The following is a 6000-nucleotide window of genomic DNA, read 5'->3' as shown; positions in this document are numbered from 1 at the left end:
GGGCCCCCTTACTCCTTCAATAAAAAAATAAAATTGCGGCGGCGGGGGCTGAGAGAGAGAAGAAAAGGCAAAGGGGATAGATAGACATCCAAAAAAAACAACCAGGGTGGGGGGGGGGGGGGTGTTTGCTATTATGATCAAAATTATTCCCGTCATTTTCTCTCTGCGTCGGTTCCCAGGCTTTTTCGTTTTCCTTCATCTCATGGGATGGAACATTTGAAGCTGGCCAAAATATTAAATATACGTCACTGTAGTCACTGACTAAAACCGGCAGTGGACGCTTCATCTAAACAAATCTTGAGTGCCGTGAACGTAGCCTCAACAGCGCCTGCAAACTGCATTCAGGGCGCCGTGAACGTAGCCTGCCAACTACATTCACGGCGCCGTGAACCTAGCCTGCAGACTACGTTCACGGCGCCGTGAACCTAGCCTGCGGACTACGCCGTGAACGTAGCCACTGCGTACAAAGTATAGAGACCCGGTAGGGGAACTCTTTTGTGATTTCCAGTGCTTCCACTCTTCCGTATTTTTACGGAAATCCGTATTTTCTGCCAGTTCCGTACTTTTCCCTCCATCATTATCTACTCCCTCCGTAAAAAAAAAACCTGCGAGATTGCAGGACTGCCGAAATTCCGTATTCACCTTCGTATCGTCTTGTATAAGGTACGGATATTTACGGTAATTCTCCCAGCAACAAGATATCGTAGAAACCTGCCAAATTGCGCATTTCCTGCAATCGGACATACCGCTATGTCCCAGTCCCATGCATTCATTGTGTGTTGGTCGGCAGTACATTTTTTACCTGCAGATGGATCAAAATCTGGCGAACCTTTTGTGCCAACTTCCTCCTTTCTGTCATTCACTCATTCCTTCTGTCTATCTTCGGATTGTTGCCGCGGCTGGAAAATCTGCGCGTTGATCAAGACTGATTTTGATCTTAGACAGAAAATTACTGTCGGAAAGAAACACGGTCGTGCCCACTACGGATGAGATCGGCCGATTGCGCTGATCGCCCGACTCGGTCGAACAACCATGTTTGCTTTGAAACTGAAAACAAACACGTTTGTTTTTGTGGTGATAGAGTCGGGCGATCGGGCCGATCCCGTCCATAATGAGCACCACGTATAAAATCAAGAATAATTCGAAGTGGTGTTCCGAGGTTGTGACAGGCGACTTTCAGACATGAAAATTTAGAAAAAATGTGGGTATACGCTGCGCAACCGTATTTTGAAGGTACATCTATTCATTATTCCCAGGTTTGCCTGCTGTCAATGGTGCGACTACAAATTAATTGAATTATATTATTATAGTAGCAATGAAAGGGGAACCTACTTTTAAACATTTCCAGCATTGGAAAGATATGCTGGTGATGAAATCAAACAAGACAAAATGTTGGTGAAAAAATAAATATTATGGGCTGTAGGCAATATCTTCAAACAGGCTCCCAAATGCCATTTTCTACCCTCTAAAAGCACTAAATTTCAATTTCTAAAGCGGGCTTCGCCCCCTCAACCCCCACCGGGACGCTGTCCCTGGACCCTGCTGGGGGCCTCTGCGGCCCCCAGACCCCCTGCAGAATTTTCCTTATTTTTCAGCTTCAGCTGGTGGAAGCACTGGATTTCGGAAAGTTTCAGCGTCCTCTTAGCTCATGGTTAACCTAGGTTCTTCTAGATCTTAGGCCTATGTCTTGATCTAGATGGACAGACATAAATCATTGATCTTGTTTCGAGATTAGCCTAGATCTAGATCTAAATGAAAATTGCGGATGTCTTTTCAATGAACGATCGTATGTCCTCCGTTTTTTGGAGTTGGAGGAATCACAATTTGAAGAAAAGAACAATGTCATAATTTCAATCGAGTAGTCACCTCTCTCTCTCTCTCTCTCTCTCTCTCCCTCCCTCCCTCCCTCCCTCCCTCCCTGTGTATCGCTCGCATTCTCTTTTTCTTTGTTTGTCTCTGTCTTTCTTTCTCCCCACCTATTTCCCACTCTATCTTTCTCTCGTTCCCTCCTGTCAACTGGGGCATGTCATACATTTTGCTAGCACTTCCCCCTGCTCTCTCTCTTTCTCTCTCTCTCTCTCGCTCACACACACATACACACACACACACTACTCACACACACACACACACACACACACACACACACACACTACAGGGTCTGGGCGCTGAAACTTCGAAATCACAAAAGAGTTCCCCTACCGGGTCTGTATACTTTGTGATTTTATTCCCGGTTATCGGGTCTGTATACACTCCAAAAACAAAAAACAAACGTGGAATTCGGATTTAACGAGCTTGGATTCAACGAGATGAGTATGAGATAGATTCCTCGTATTTTTCCTTCTTTAAAATCAATAAAAGTAACCCAGATTCAGCGAGCTCGGATTCAACGAGGTCTCTTCCAGGGTGAACAGCCCCCGCAGATGTGGCTTCACTAATTTTTCTCCCAGAACAAACTTTATCTATTCCCAGAAATCATCCATTGCACCTGCATCATGAACCATTATTCACTTAGCCGATGGCATGCAACCAATCAGCGGCCTTTTTAAATCGGAGTGTCTACGTACACGGTAACTGGGCACCTAGTCTCAGTATCTACGTACACGGTTACCAGGCACCTAGTCTCAGTATCTACGTACATGGTAACCAGGCTCACCTAGTCTTAGTATCCACGTACACAGTAACTGGGCACCCTAGTCTCAGTATCTACGTACACGGTAACCGGAATGAAAATAAATCAATATTTTTCCTTTGCTGTCACTTGCTGGAAAAAAAAGAAAATCACAAGCGTCTTGTCTGGCTCGCCATCGTGACAGGTCAGTGAACCTGTGCATGTGCATCACATTGTTCATTGTGAGTACCGGTTGGGGTCACCAAAGTTCATTCAAAGTCTGTGCGCTGCAAAGTATAGGGCTCCGGAATGGAGAGATGGGGGGGAGATTATTGATTTTTTTAAAGGTACAGTCGGGGGAGGGGTGGGGATGAAGGCAACACCGGATGACAAAAACTGAACTTGGAGTTCTGAACTGCTCGGTTACTGTGTGCGTGACACCAGAGAGTATTTAATTATATAGCCTCTGGTGACACTGAGAGTACATGCCCGTTTGCTGGTTACCGTGTACGTAGATATAATTGAGGCTACATGCCTGTTACCGTGTTCATGAAAGTGAGACTACGCGCCCGGTTGCCGGTTACTGTGTACGTAGACACTGAGGCTAGGTGCCCGGTTAACGTGTACGTAGACACTCCGTTTTTAAATACCAACACGTGTGTTGTTGGCACGCGTACATGTCTACTCTGGCGTGTGTCGGGGTCGGATGGGCGGCCTGTACACGTGTGGCTGTGTGTGCGTGTCGGGGAGGGAGGGGGGCACTAGCGGTCCGGGCGTTGAACGTCGCATATACAAACGCGTCAGTCTTTTTTTTCCCTCAGCAACTGATCATTATTACAATAAAAGCTAGTCTTGACGTAGATCTACGTACTGAAATGTGCGCTGGTCTACGGAATCAAAAGATGCCGTATGCTCGGCTCTACACAGCAATAAATTAATAATTCAATACAACTTTTTCTTGGTAAACAATCGTGATGACACAGGCTTGTGTATTTGAACGAATCGGTCTTTTTTTTGCACAGCTCATAATATGCAGACATTTCAGGCACTACTTGTGACTTCTGTTTATACATTACTTGCTCAGTGCATGTAATTATCTGCACAAAACCTCGTGTTTGCTATAACGAACTCTCGGATTCAACGAGATTTAATGGTCAGGCCCAACGACCTTGTTGAATCCGAGTTTCACTGTAGATCTAGGCTCAAATAAGGGGGTGGGAACTACCGAAATAGCACCTTGGCTATTCTCACCCTGTGTGCGTTCACCGTGATAGCCTAGGCCCACAGTATAGCGTTCACCGTACCGTGGACCATATAGAATTCTACACTGTGAGAACAGAAGTGTAGAATTTTGTGCCTTGAACAAAATCAAACGTTCCAGCGCTCTTGTGTTGAAAACGTGCAATTTTGTCTGTGGGAAGTGAGAGAGAGAGGGGGAGGAGTAGCGTGAGAACTTCCGGGCAAAACGAAATGGCAACCCGCATAGTTCAGCTCGATTCAAAAAGTTAAATAGCCGTAGCATCTTTGTAGACGACCAAATTAATTTGCTTTTGTGTTTAAACATCATTTTTTATCTTTGTTTTTGTCAATTTGATCGTCCATACCGATAGACTGCACTCAGAAAGAGACAGAGAGGAGTAGACCTTGAGAGAACATCCGGGCAAAACGAAATGGCGAACCGCATAGTTCGGCTCAATTCGAAAAATTAAATAGCCATAGCATAGCATCTTTATAGACGATCAAATTAGCACTTAATTTTGAGCTATAACCTGTCCCCGTAGAATTATGCAAATTTAGAAGGCCAAATTATGCACAAAAAAAGCAAAATTATGCAAGTTAGCGTAACCCCATTTGCGACATGTTTTGTACTTTTTCAACGCGAAGTTTCATGATTTTCATGTTTTATGTACAGAAAAATTGAAAACAGAACATATCAGTATCAGTAATTTGTTGTGTATTTGGAAAAGAAAACAATACACATCAGTTTTAAAACCCCCCCCAAAAAAACACCCAAAAATAAGGCTGTACACTAGTATATATATCATACTTGTTTCTGTTTTAGGGTTAAAGCATGCACTCATCTCTCCCTCTCCCTCTCCCTCTCCCTCTCCCTCTCCCTCTCCCTCTCCCTCTCCCTCTCCCTCTCCCTCTCCCTCTCCCTCTCCCTCTCCCTCTCCCTCTCCCTCTCTCTCTCTCTCTCTCTCTCTCTCTCTCTCTCTCTCTCTCTCTCTCTCTGCCAACAACAATCAGTCTCGATACATGTTATAAAATCATTTAGGATGATTAGGCCATCAGATGTCTCTGGCTCAACTGCAAGGGTGCGAACAATACCCAACAGAAACCCAGATGTTGGAAAATTTGGATCATGTAGCAATTACTAGTAATCCATGCAAACGATGTGTTGGGTTCGTGTATTACCCCGCTAGATACAGATTAGAATAAGAGTTTTTTTCCTCTTTGGAGAGTGGGGTCACTTCCCACTGGGCGCAAAAAAGGTCGTTTTGAAATGTTACCACTAGTCAAAAAGATACATCACCAATTGCGATGTGCTTTGCATAGCAGTCTGTCAAAAAGATTTTGGGGGGAAATTCTGAAGGTTTCAAAGAGATCTTCGCACTAGAAGTATTATAAAATGTGAAAAATACAACCCCTGGGGTACAAAATGACACTAGGCATACGGATAGGGTTAAATAGCTCTAAAATGCTAAAAGTGATGCAGCTTATTTGGCAATTTTCTAAATGACAAAAGTGACTTTGGAGATTTGAGTAATTAAGTAAGATTTGACCCTGAGATGTCCCTGATAACTTGTCTATTGTTTTATATTTTTCTGATCTTAAAACTTATTTGTCATTTTGTACTTCTAGAATATTCACCAGATACGTCGTCAGGCTCAGGTACTTTATTTTCAGATGTAAATTCACTACTGTACGACCCTGTATGACTGTTTCAAAGCAACAATGGCACTTCTGGAAGAGGTGCTGTCAAGGAATGCAAATTTAATGCTGTAGTCACACAGGGTAGTGAATAAAAAAAGTCAGGAAAGAACCTAGATATCTGTACAAAATGACAAGAGTTGTAGAGAATTTAGATTTTTCTATAGATGATAATGATATCAGGGCAAAGGAATCTCAGGAATCGGAGGATCAAATCTTACTCTATTTTTACTTTATTACCTGAATCCAGATCTTCAAATAAAATGTCATTTGGAGAATTGCACATTCTTCACTGCCTATACTGATACAGCACTGAAGTTCACAATTTTTAAAAATACTGAAACTTTTCAACGGATGTTCTATTATAATTTAATATAATTTAACTAATTTGCTGTGATTTGTGATGCATTGGGGGATTTTAGGGAAGGGGGCTGTGTGTGCTTTATTTGTATATATAT

The 6000-nt window shown here is 43.2% G+C and overlaps 1 protein-coding gene across 6 annotated transcripts in view; it reads left to right on the top strand.

Annotated features, from left to right (window-relative positions):
- LOC101853861 (F-box/LRR-repeat protein 15) overlaps positions 1 to 6000 on the top strand; it is a 29725-nt gene that overhangs the window by 5796 nt on the left and 17929 nt on the right. The gene's annotated exons all lie outside the window — the stretch shown is intronic.

The sequence above is a fragment of the Aplysia californica genome, unplaced genomic scaffold, assembly GCF_000002075.1.
Source record: "Aplysia californica isolate F4 #8 unplaced genomic scaffold, AplCal3.0 scaffold00271, whole genome shotgun sequence".
NCBI classification, from domain to species: Eukaryota; Metazoa; Mollusca; class Gastropoda; order Aplysiida; family Aplysiidae; genus Aplysia; species Aplysia californica.
This window is presented reverse-complemented; position numbering and strand designations above follow the sequence as displayed.